Source organism: Dendropsophus ebraccatus, chromosome 5 (assembly GCF_027789765.1).
Source record: "Dendropsophus ebraccatus isolate aDenEbr1 chromosome 5, aDenEbr1.pat, whole genome shotgun sequence".
In the NCBI taxonomy this organism is placed as follows: Eukaryota; Metazoa; Chordata; class Amphibia; order Anura; family Hylidae; genus Dendropsophus; species Dendropsophus ebraccatus.
Window position 1 is genome coordinate 96,853,795 of NC_091458.1, and position 13,155 is coordinate 96,866,949.

General features: G+C 43.5%; 1 long non-coding RNA gene across 1 annotated transcript in view; it reads left to right on the forward strand.

Annotated features, from left to right (window-relative positions):
- The first annotated feature begins 3,478 nt into the window (after positions 1–3,478).
- The window catches only part of LOC138793688 (uncharacterized), a 96,126-nt gene continuing 86,449 nt past the window's right edge, over positions 3,479–13,155 (forward strand). Inside the window, exon 1 of the long non-coding RNA XR_011363318.1 lies at positions 3,479–3,503. This is a non-coding gene — a long non-coding RNA (uncharacterized lncRNA). The remainder of the gene's footprint in view (positions 3,504–13,155) is intronic.

Here is a 13,155-nt window from a genome sequence, read left to right on the forward strand (position 1 = left end):
GGGACTGTCAGGAAAGCCCCATTTATTTTAGATTGCTTGCGGAGGATACAACTAATCAAAATCTAGTAGTGTATGGGGACATTAACTTTCATGTTCAAGATTTGTAACATGTTTGTTACAAAATTGTTTGTTACTTAAATTGTTACAATTTTTCACAGTGTCTGGATCCCTTATTGCATACAACCATGAAGGGCACCCTGAAACATAAACAATGCACTTAAAAATTGTGTACCTCAGGCGAAAGATAAGTAACATATCTGTCAGGAATGTGCAGTAACCTGGTGTGAACTGGGACTGGTGTTTGCTTTTGTGTGCCACACCCGATTGCTTCTCAGCTTCTGGCAATGCAGGGGTTAAGCCGAGAAGCTTCTGGACTTGATTAATCACCTGTATTGTTTCTGTAATTGACGGGTTTCTCTGCCTGTCTGTAACCTGGAAGATCAGAGTTCTGGTCCAATGGGGATCCGGACTGGGCTCTACTAGATTAATACCCTGATCCCAGCTTCCACATGTCTACTCCTGCGATTCCTTTCCTAACTCCTTCTGATTGCTCGACTTGTTATCTGACCTTCCGCCTGACTTTAGACTATCCGATTTGGTTGCTGATTTTGTACTGCGTTGCCCGTTTGGTTTTGACTTGGCTTGTTTACTATCCCATATTGTGTTTGTCTGTGTAATGATATTAATATGATTGCTCACCTGGTATAGTGGAATCATCAAAGTCTAGAAGGCAAGGTGGGAGTCCAGTGGCTGACAATCCAGATGACTGTGGTTACAGCAGCAACCGTGGTCAAACAGTCCAAGTTCGGTACACAGGAGAATAGCAGAAGTTGTAGGTTAAGGCAAAGGCGTAGTCAAATAACAGTCCAAGTTCGGTACACAGGAGAATAGCAGAAGTTGTAGGTTAAGGCAGAGGCGTAGTTAAATAACAGTACAAGTTCAGTACACAGAAAGGAGCTCAGGAGAAAATGCTGGACTATAGGCTGGGAAGCACAATAATCTGGCAAAGAGGAAGGGGCAAGGCTTGACTTAAATAGGAAGTCCAAGGATGAAGCTCATTAGGCAATCAAGGCAAGGTTCTCAAGGAATAAGAAACTGTCCAACAGATTCAGAAAAGTAGCTGTCCAGAATTACTAGTAGCTCAGTGAAGAGAGCTGCTGCCTGGGATACTGGAGGTTCTGGGTTCAAGTCCTAACAGTCTGTCTGTCTTGTTCTGTGTTCCACATATACAGCATAGGGAACACCTTTGTGGTTGTCCGCGGCTGCCTAGGGCCGACTGAGGCAAGTAGGTAGGGACAGTGGGTGGGTTGAGACCTATGGCCCATTGTCTTGTCCTGTCTGTACCTCCTTGCCCTGACAATATCCCTATTGCAACCCCTCATTATTGTGTAAGACTAGGACATGTGGGATGTTCTTGTGGTAGCTCATGATCCAAAGTGATCAGGGAGACATAGACTATAATAAAATACATACACAAAGTCCAGCTCACTGTGTGCCAATTAGCTGTAGCAGTTGGTTCCCAGTAAACACATAACAAGTGGATATATAGTCGGGCCTCCCCAGTAAGTGTAGATACAGAAATGTAGAAGGTCCACAGCTCCATACAATAAAAACTGTAAAGGCTTTTTTTCACATCCTTAAAAATGGACATACAAAAGATTGAAAAACATGTTGACGCGTTTCGAGACAATAGTCTCTTAATCATGGCAATGGTACAATACATTTGTTACATTTAAATACAAATGGAAGGAAAGGAAATTGTTCTACATAAATACGCCCCAAACAAGGTGGGGCAACGTAGTCATGTAATAACATAATCATGTATTAGCAATATGTAACAAAATACTAATACAATACAACATTGGCTATTACAAATGCTATTATATGAGAAGCACCACAACACATCATTAGTAAATATACATTTAGGGTACAAACACGCACACCGTATATGCAGCAGAAACGCAGCAGATCTGCAGCAGATTTGATGGTGAAGACTTGATGCTGTGTTCAGTTATTTAGATCTAATATGCTGCGTATCTGCTGCGTATCTGCTGCGTATCTGCTGCGTATTTGCTGCGTATCGCAGCTGTAAATACGCTGCGTATACGGTGTGTGTCTTTATACCCTAAATCGCTTCTCTAATTAATCCCTGTTGGGGCACATGTGCCCAAGCGGGGAATCCAAAAGGCCTCTCTTTTTTGTGGAGAGCATATACCTAGTCACACTCAACTTACTTTCTCTATGGTTTTTACCAAAAACCCAGATAAATCTCCTGTGTGAACTTCAGCGAAGTCGGGTCAGTACAGAGTTTACATCTGTGGTATGTTCAGAAATCCTCACTTTTAATTTTTGCTTGGTCGATCCAACATATTGAAGCTTACAAATGGTACATTCTGCTACATATGCAACATATGTAGAGTTACAGTTCATGAATGATGGAAAACTGCAGCAAGAACCTATGGAAGAAAAAGGAGTGCATTTGTTTACAAACCTACATATAGAATGAGAAAAAAACACATTTGAAAAAACCTTTTAAATGTAACCAAGTGTGTTGTTGCTCAGAATTATTACTCAATATACTAGGTGACAAGATATTACCCACTGTAACCCCTCTCCAGACAAGACATTTCACCCCTGACCTCAAGATCTTCTGACATGTTTCATCTTGGTAAAGGGATGGAATATATTTCTAGATAATATTAGAAATGGCCCTGAATTGGAGACTTTACGTAGAGGGAAGGTAAGTGACTGTTCAGATTGTTTAGATTTTACACAAATACATGTAGGGTCCTGTTTTTTTTTTTTCGGTCAGTAAGATGTTATTGTCTATTATTCTTTTCTGCAATAGTTTTTGCCCTGTTTGTAACATAATCTGAATAGCCCCTAGCTCATAGACTTTTCACAGGATCCTCGCAAGCATTAATGTAGGAAGTCAACTCTGAACAAGTATGGCATATTCTGATTCACTCAACAATAGCATGAAGAACACTATTCCCAGAGCTCAGCTTCCTATACAACGCATTGGATATCCTGCCATCTTTAAACTGGAGAAAAATATCTAAAAAAGAATTTTCATAAGGATGACTTTAGTGCATACATTTCAGATTTAAATTGTTTGTATTAACGCAGGGTCAGGACAAAGGGTAGGCCAGGGTAGGCGATGGCCTAGGGCGCCATCTAGTGGTGAGTTATAGGGGGCGCGATTTCAAAAGAAAAAAAAAATACTACATGCTCCTGTACTCCTGGTTGCCTTGGAACGCTGCCCCTCCCTGCTCACATACCACCAGCACCCTCATGTTCTTCCACTCTCTCCCCCTCCGGGCAGACAGTGTAAAAATACCCTCACCCACAGCAGGATCATGGTAGAAACTAGAATGGAGTGTCCGGAGGGAGGTGTAAAGGACCTTTGATGACGTCATGGCCATGTGACCAGTGTGGGAGAAGCTATCTTCCTCTGCTAGACTCTTTCTATGAGACAGCTGGTTTCCCGGGTTCAGCAGGAGGTAAGCCAAACTGAGGGCTCTGTAGGTCAGGGGTGTGTGGGTGCGATGTTCTGCAGGTCAGGGGTATGTGGGTGTGATGTTCTGCACGTCAGGGGTGTGTGGGTGCAATGTTCTGCAGGTCAGGGGTGTGTGGGTGCGATGTTCTGCAGGTCAGGGGTGTGTGGGTGTAATGTTCTGCAGGTCAGGGGTGTGGGTGTGATGTTATGTAGGTCAGGGGTGTGTGGGTGTGATGTTCTGCAGGGTCAGGCTGTGTGGGTGCACTGTTATGCGATGTTCTGCAGGTCAGGGGTGTGAGGGGCCACTGTTATGCGATGGTCTGCAGGGTCAGGGGTGTGTGGGTGCACTGCTATGCAATGTTCTGCAGGGTCAGGGGTGTGAGTGCACTGTTATGCGATGTTCTGCAGGGTCAGGGGTGTGAGGGGCCACTGTTATGCGATGGTCTGCAGGGTCAGGGGTGTGAGGGAGCACTGTTATGTGATGTTCTGCAGGGTCAGGGGTGTGTGGGTGCACTGTTATGTAATGTTTTGCAGGGTCAGGGGTGTGTGGGTGCACTGTTATGCAATTTTCTGCAGGGTCAGGGGTGTGTAGGTGCATTGTTATGCGATGTTCTGCAGGGTCAGGAGTGTGTGGGTGCACTGTTATGCGATGTTCTGCAGGTCAGGGGTGTGAGGGGCCACTGTTATGTGATGGTCTGTAGGGTCAGGGGTGTGTGGGTGCACTGCTATGCAATGTTCTGCAGGGTCAGGGGTGTGAGTGCACTGTTATGCGATGTTCTGCAGGGTCAGGGGTGTGAGGGGCCACTGTTATGCGATGGTCTGCAGGGTCAGGGGTGTGAGGGGGCACTGTTATGTGATGTTCTGCAGGGTCAGGGGTGTGTGGGTGCACTGTTATGTAATGTTCTGCAGGGTCAGGGGTGTGTGGGTGCACTGTTATGTAATGTTCTGCAGGGTCAGGGGTGTGTGGGTGCACTGTTATGCAATTTTCTGCAGGGTCAGGGGTGTGTAGGTGCACTGTTATGCGATGTTCTGCAGGGTCAGGGGTGTGTGAGTGCACTGTTATGTGATGGGCAGAGCGGCCTCTTGTGACCGCAGGCAAAATGCTTCCACAAGAGTGCAGGGAAGAGAATGGATGTAAATGCACTCTGTTATAGGGTTGTAGTTATAGTGGTCATGGTGTGGCGGTATTATGTAATGGAAAGAAGGAGGAAAAAAAGGCGAGAGGCGGCGCCTCGTGTGATACCGTTGAGGACAGTGTCGTGGGCGAAGACTAGTGATTGAAGGCTCACCATTTCGCCCCTTGGGCTTGATGCATATCACCCCTTGTGTGGGGTACTTGATAGTTTCCGATGGTGATGCTGTATTGCGTGCTGGAGCTGCGAGCTAGTCCTAGGATAGGCTCACCGGGATGCTCCCAAAAGGAAAATGGGGCCCGTGGGAAGAATGCAAGTAGACGAGGAAAAATGCCAGAAGGTCCTTCTGAGGACCAGCGCTGCTCCAGAGAATTCACAGCCACGATGCAGATGGAAGAAATGTAGAGTTTATTGTAAAAGCACAGGTATTACGCGTTTCAGAAGCAGCAGCTTCCTTCATCAGAAAATGTGCATACCGAAAATGCACATTTTCTGATGAAGGAAGCTGCCGCTTCTGAAACGCGTAATACCTGTGCTTTTACAATAAACTCTACATTTCTTCCATCTGCATCGTGGCTGTGAATTCTCTGGAGCAGCGCTGGTCCTCAGAAGGACCTTCTGGCATTTTTCCTCGTCTACTGGTATTATGTAATGGCATCATAGGTAATATCTTCCTGTTTTGTTCAGAGCAGTATTCATGTAATATGTAATCACTGGATGGTGGTAGGAGGGTTATAAGAGAACTACCTTATGTATTGGGGATCTTAATACAGTGTGGGGGCACATTCAGTACATTATACTGTGTGGGGAGCTCCGATTCTGATGGGGGGGGGGGCGCCATTTGCCTTCTTTGCCTAGGGCACCAAAACTCCTTGTCCCAGCCCTGTATTAACGTACTTAACAAAACCCATAATTTCCTTCTGGGTGCCAGTCCATAGTAGGAGGAGGTCGTCGATGTACCTCCCATACCAGGAGAATTATACAAGACAACCTCCTACCAATATGACATGTACAGATTAGCCAATGTAGGTGAAAACAGAGATCTGTACATAAAAATCATCCAAAATATGGAAAAAAAATTGTGCGTTAAAAATTCTATTACAAAAAAAGACACAGACTGTGACTGTGAAGGGGACTACAAGCCTCAGCCATCACACAGACCTCATCCTATATGTTCCACTTTCACTGCATCTGGGCTGCCACAATTCCAGCACTTTCTTTATCGTCTTTTGTATGTAGATGAGCAGCAGCTAACCTTAGGAGAAAACTAAAATTAAACCTAAAGCTGACTGGGCGGTGTACTGTTTTCATAACATTTTCAGACCTATTCAGTCTATAAATCTGCCAGTTTTATTTCTGAATGATTAACTTAGTGAAAGTAACATCTAAACTATTACTAAACTGTTAAGCACAAAATATAATAGATGATATGATATTAATACTTGACTGTGCTTGTAACAATTTACTACATATACAGGAAATATCTATTTAAAATAAATCCATTTTATACTGAATTAAGCAGGAATGGCTTTCCAGCTGAATGCAGACAACCTCTGATTTTACTCCTGTGTATCATTACTGGGCCATGTAACAAGGCTAAGAAAGCCTACTGCACTTTCAGACAGATAATAGGAGTAAAATGCTGGCTCTCTTACAAGGGGTATTGAAGGGCACGTTGTTAAATAAGTATTTCTGAAACACTAACAGGCTAACCCTTCACCAAATGTTCCAGCCACAACTCTAATATCAGAGAGCCTTATAACATAAATATCAGTATGACTGGGTTTCCTAATACTCTACCCTGGCAGGGGGAATCAGTCTCATCTAAATCTTTTATGACTATGAACATGCTTTTTTTGTAACATGACTATGACTATGGAAATAATAAAAGTAAATAATATCTGTGGTTAAAGTTGTAGGCCTTTTTGTAAAGTTGTGGGTTGTAGGCCTTTTTTAATTTATTGCTGCAGGTGCTTATAAACCAAAAAACATGTTGGGGGGACATTTATCAAGACTGGCGTACAAGTATGCCCTTCTTAAATAAAGCCTGCCTCCTTTTCCCCAGCCGGATTTACTAAAAGGTGCATGCCTCTTAGTACAGTAGGCCAGCTCTCAAGCAGATTTTTGCCTGGTTTATGCCTGCTTCCAGGTGTAAACCTTTATAAATCAGGCACAGGAGAAGGTGAGTGGGGATATGGCAGAAGTATGCCATGGAAAAGGGGTAAATCTGTCCCTTTTATGTGGTGTTCGCCAGAGGCTCGCAATGATAAATAGCCCCCCCCCCCCCCCATTATACTTACCTGTCCGCTCTTCCTCTGTGTTCTCTGCTAACTGCAGAGCCTTCACTTCTTAGATGAAGTCGTCTCGGGAGTGACAGCCCGCTTAGCCAATCACCGGCCATAGGGCTGTCCTGCACAGTCAGTAATTGGCTGAGCGGGCTGTCAATCCAGAGATTAAACGTAGTAAGGGTGGTTAGCGCCAAGTAGATGAATGATACTTCCTTGCATCAAATCTAGGTTTCGGAGCACGAAGGTATAATCCCTGGATTCCGGGGTATATACGAAGAAGAGAGAAAACTGGACTCCTTCAGCTCTCATAAAATCATTATACTTTATTTCTGTAATTCATTAAAATCAGCCGATGCGTTTCGAGCCAACTTGGCTCTTAATCATTGCATCTTAGGTATGTGCAATCAATGGGGAAAGAAATAATTCCTCCCATAACAAAGGTCACTGGAGAGCAGGAAAACTCTACAGACCCATTACAGCAGGAGAGACGCTGGTAGCGCCGCCAGAAGCCGCCTTGAGAAAGAGCCTGATGGCGTGAAACGTGCGTGGGCAGGGAGTGAGCGCCTCTCGATTGCTGTCTACTGTGTATTGTCCGATGAAATAAAGGTGAAGTCTTTTTAAGTGAAGTGCCGTTTCACTGCTTCTCTTCCTACTATATATTGTGTACTGTTTGCTTGTGGCTTCCAGCTCTTCATGTACCGAGGGAAGTAATCAAGAAAAAGGATTAGAATTGCGTCCTTCATCAGTTTGAGGCTATGTTTCCACTACATACAGATGAGTGCAAACAACGGCTGTTGTTGTAAAACGACAGCTGAAATTAATGTTCACGATCATTAATTCTGGACATAGTTAAGAGTTAAATAACGGCCAATTATTAAAGAACTGCCATTGTTAGTACGTAGTGGGAACCTAGCCTCAAGGTGTTATAGTATTTTATTTATAAACTACAGTACCAGCCAAAAATGTAGACACACCTTTTCATTCTATGATTTTTCTTTGTAAACTCATATTGAAGACATGAAAACTATAAAGGAACAGATATGTTAAACAAGTATATTTTAGTAATTAGATTCTTCAATGTCGCCCCATTTTGTATTTTGTGACAGCTCTGCCCACTCTTGGCATTCTTTCAGTCTGCTTCATGAGGTCGTCACCTGGAATAGTTTTTCAACAGTCTTGAAGGGGTTCCCAGAGACACTGAGCACTTGTTGTCTGCTTTTCCTTCACTCTGTGATTTCTGTCTGCAAAGAGAACTGTACAGAGTACACGTGTACAGAAAAAACAGAGCCCATACAGGGCACTGTAGAGGGATGCACAAGCTAAGCTAGGCAAGTTTTTGTAAAAGTCTATGGAAAAAGTGTTTTCTTGTAACATAAGAAAATGTTTTACTTTTTCTGTTTTAGGGTGCATTCACATGTACAGGATCCGCAGCAGATTTAATGGTTCAGATTTGGTTCCGCAGCAACAAAATCCGCTGCGATACAGGGTGTGTGAAGCTACCCTTAAAAAGCAGATCCCCGCATTGCTACATGAGACAGGCTCAATGGACTCACTATAGAATTTGTTTCATGCAGCAAGACGGGGAAAGAAGCTCTGAACCAAACACTTCTTTCTGCTCATTATAGCAATTCATGGGGGTCCAATCTCCTATTCCCAAACCAATCAAACCTTTTGATATTTCCTAATAAGGAAATGTTCACACTGAGTAATTCAGGTGGAAAATTCCGAGAGGAATTCCTCCTGTCTCAGTGTGCAATAGCCCGTCTATGGGAGAGCGCACGCTCCTTCGCTGCCCCCGCTCTCTGCTCAAAAAACTGATATGGCACTTCTTTGAGCGGAGGCTGCTGAGGAGCGTGTGCTCTCCCACAGAGAAGCAGTGTCACACTAATACAGGCGGGATTCCGCGGCAGAAAGTTCTGCAGCGGAATTCTGCCTGAATTACTCAGTGTGAACATACCCTAACATGGCAAAAGTTTTGTTAAGTAACAGTAACTCTTGTCTTCAATATGCACCACAGCCAATAAACACACCACACAACTGCAGCAGTTAGCTGTTTCTTTTCTGCACAGCGATTTTCTGCATGGCATACTACTGCATTGTGTTCGAACCCAGCATTATAGAGCAAGGCAATCACTTCTGTGGTGATGATCACAACAAACTGTGTAATGTCTGCCCTCTTGGAGAAAGGAAAACATCTCAAAGTAACAGAATTTGCCTTGCATGCAGTTAGTTTCATAGAATCATCATACAAGACGTAGGTGCCAAATGTATTAGCTGTGTGCAATTCTGTTGGTTACTGTGAATTGCCAAGGATTCACAGCAAAGGTACATCTATACTGTCGCACAACTCTAATGCCAGCATTCATACACATTTTTGTGTTGTCAATGACTATCCCATTGTAGTGCATACTTATGGCACCATTGGATATGGATAGTGATGTGGCTTAACATAAAAAAATCACTGTAGTGAGCTACTGTCCCTCTTTCTATTCCATTTTTCATAAGTTGGGAAGTATGGCCTTACTGTTTACAGGGGGAGAGAAAGTGTCACTGCTGGGTAATGCAAGGAACTCAAAGGCAGTGTGACATGTACTCTTAATTTATATTTGATATTTTGGTTGCCTTTTAGCATTTTTCGAAAATAGTTGCAAAAAATGGGGGGGGTCCTACATATGTGGAAATTATGGCATCACCTAGTGTTGTGCTCCTCTGATTCCTGGGTAAGTATGTACGCATGTACATAGTGTAATAAATAGGTGCTAGTGGGGGGCTTTTCTGTGTACCTATGTGTACAAGCATTAGTGTGTATGCCTATAAGGCCTCATTTATATCATAAGGCCTCATTTATATCATAAGGCCTCATTTATAAGTAAATCATTGATTAACATAATATCACAAAGGTGTTAGGGCACACACCAAGGTTTGCCATAGGCTTTATGAGAGCAGACCTAGGCTAACTGTGGCTATATTTTATCAGTTTTATGCAAGTAAGGGTAGTAGACTACATTTTTCTGTCCCTCAATACAAATACCAGTGTAAATTCAATGAAACACATACACAAGTAGCCTGTTGTAACAGACAGTGTGGACCCACTATGCCACTCAAACGGGAGACTAGATGCCCTCAAGGTCTTCACTAGAGATGAGTGAACCTGGAGCATGCTCGAGTCGATCCGAACCCGAACTTTCGGCCTTTTGATTAGCGGTGGCTGCTGAAGTTGGATAAAGCCCTAAGGCTATGTGGAAAACATGGATATAGTCATTGGCTGTATCCATGTTTTCCAGACAACCTTAGAGCTTTATCCAAGTTCAGCAGCCCCAGCTAATCAAATGCTGATCGTTCGGGTTCGGATCGACTTGAACCCGATTCGCTCATCTCTAGTCTTCACCACTTATCCCGCTTCAGGGACTTGCTCCACAAGTGTAGTCCTAGTAAGGACAGCAGCTGGTCCCCAAGGACCAGACAGAGTTTGTGTGAGGTACTGGGAAACCGAATGAGTAATCAAGGTCATCAGGCTGGGTCATCAACAGAAGGTTGGCTAAAGGCTTAGTGAAGGTGTAGCTAGCCTTTCCTGCACCTGGGGCAAACATTCAATTTTGTGCCCGCTCCCTCCCCCCCTTTAGTTTTTTTGTTGTGACAGTGCCCATTAAACCTAACACAGCATAGATCCCCTGCATAGCGAGACAGCAATTTACAGTCCCACATTTCCTATCATAGCCAAAACCACTGTGTAACCCAAGGGTGTAGTAGTTTAGGGGGGACTACTGAAGACTCTAGGGGAGAAGAGCAGAGAAGGGGGATGGACACACTGGAAATGGGGGGAAGAGGTAAGAAGCATTTTCTGTATATTTAGGGGGAAGAGTTCTTCTCTGTACTTCTCACACAGTCCACCCTCTACATTATAATGTTCAGCAGCCAGACAGTAATAACTGTTACAGCTGCTGCAGCTCCTCTTCAGCTTCTCAGGCTCCCTAGTGTCCTGCACAGCCTGAGAAGCATGCAGGAGCGTGAACAAGTAATATATTAGCCCAGCACCGGTGGGTTTAGTGGAATGAAAAAGCCGCTGCAAGTATGAACAGCGATAGAAAATTACAGGAACTCACAGCGTTAAATCCGCTGTGATTCCCTGTCCTGTCAGTTTGAATGGGTTTACATACTAGCAGCTGAATTTTCATTCCGCTGCGATTATGTAAACGCCGCCCCCCCTTAACCCACTGCTGACAGGAGAATACTTTACCAGTCTGTGCTCCGGCTTGCTTCTGTGGCTCCTAACTCCTCTTGGTCCCGCTCAACCAATCAGTTTCTGTGGCGGGACAGCGCACTGATTTGCTGAGCAGGACCTACAGGTGCCCCAGAAGCAACCAGAGCGCGGATGGGTATTCTCCTTCTGTATTCTCACATGGACAATGCATATATAATGCATATATATACACACACACACAGTACACACTACACACACATAGGCAATACATACTGACATACTTACATGCTTTTTGTACACACATACAGACTTGAATGTGGGTCCACAGAATGAAATGAATCTTCTGCTCCAAGACCTGCTCCCAGCTGCAGACATTCTCCCCTCCTCCTGTGTCCCGACACAGGGAAGAAGCATACAGTGCAGGAGGCTGAGGCTGTGTGTGAGGACAGACAATCATGGTGGGGAAGGGGCGCTTCTTGTGTGCATCGTACAGTGTCCTTTCTGCCTGTCTGTTGTGTGTGTCAGGGGCCATCACTCCACATCAATCCCCCCCACCCCTTCCCCAAGTGCTGTGCCCTGCTCTGCTCCTGCCTTGCCTCGGTAACAACAGCGCTGCCTGATTATGAACAGGCATAGCAGAGGGGGCGGGAGTGTGCAGGGAGACTGGCGCCCCCCCCCCCCCAGCCTTGCGCCCGGGGCAGCTGCCCCCTCTGCCCCCCCCCCCCCTCGCTACAGCCCTGGCTTAGTGTACCTTTAATGTAACCTTAAATGTACCAAGGCAAAAGTTGGCAATATTGCTAAGAAAGACATTGACACATTAAGAATTCCCTTCACAAAGGTAATGGAATTTTACCCAACAGGTTACATTGTTGTAAACCCAGTTTTTATAAATATAGATGAATCATACTGAGAATTCAATTTGCTTTGTGTTCCTGACTGTAAAAAACAAATAGCAAACACTACATTTTGCATTTTAGACATTGTTACAACACTTGAGGAAATCCAATATATGTTACATAGTATGCCATGCAAAAGTATCTTCCTATCACATAATTAATCAGGTAATTAATTTGACTGGTATGATATGATAAAGTGTAGAGTACATGTATAGCAGATATATCTCTCTAGTGTTCCACCTCCTCCTGACACAGTATCCCTGCTGTTCTAACTGCCGCAGATAAACCCACTGTTATCGAAATCCTACTGTTCTTATCTCCTATGTAGTGTTTTTCTTTATGTAATGGTAAATTAATATTACCACGAACAATCACACAGAAAGACTTTATCTTGTTTTTATTTAAATTTTGAGCACTTCAGCAACATAGAATTTATTGTATAGCAAAATGTGATACATGGAACATAAAATTATATAGTAAAAATGATAACTACATTTACAAGTAAAAAAAAAAAACAATATAATAAGCCGAAATAAATAGATATTTTTCCTAACTACAGTACATTGCAAAAAGGAGTTAGCCTCTTTTTATTTTAGAGTTTACTGATATGCTGTTTTGCCTGTCCTTAGATTATATTGCGGGAATTGACTTGTCAGCTACATACAATGTCCGCCTGCCCCCCTCCCCCCCCCCCCAAAAAAAGGAAAAAAAAATAAAAATAAATAATCCCATACAGATTCACCCATTGTTTCTTGAAGGAAACTATCTAAAAAAAAATTTATTGATCAGAGCTGGATACTAAAAGAAGTTCCTTTTTTAATCAGCTTCTATTTTCTGATTATAACTATTTTATTTCAATATTTTTACATTAATATGGGTGCAACCATCTTGCCTAAGTAATTTTTAATAGCATTTAGCAAAGTGATTCACAGCACTGCTGCTCTATTCAAACTCTATAAATCTGACAAAGATAACGGAATACAGCACTAAGCTATGAGTGTTCAGTTTGCACATTGCAGCCTCATTCACAAAGGGGCACTCAGGGCCCCCATTTTTAGTGATCAGTAGGGGTCACAAAGGTCAGACCCCTACCAATCCCTTATCATCTATTCTCTGGATATGTAAATTGTAATCTTGG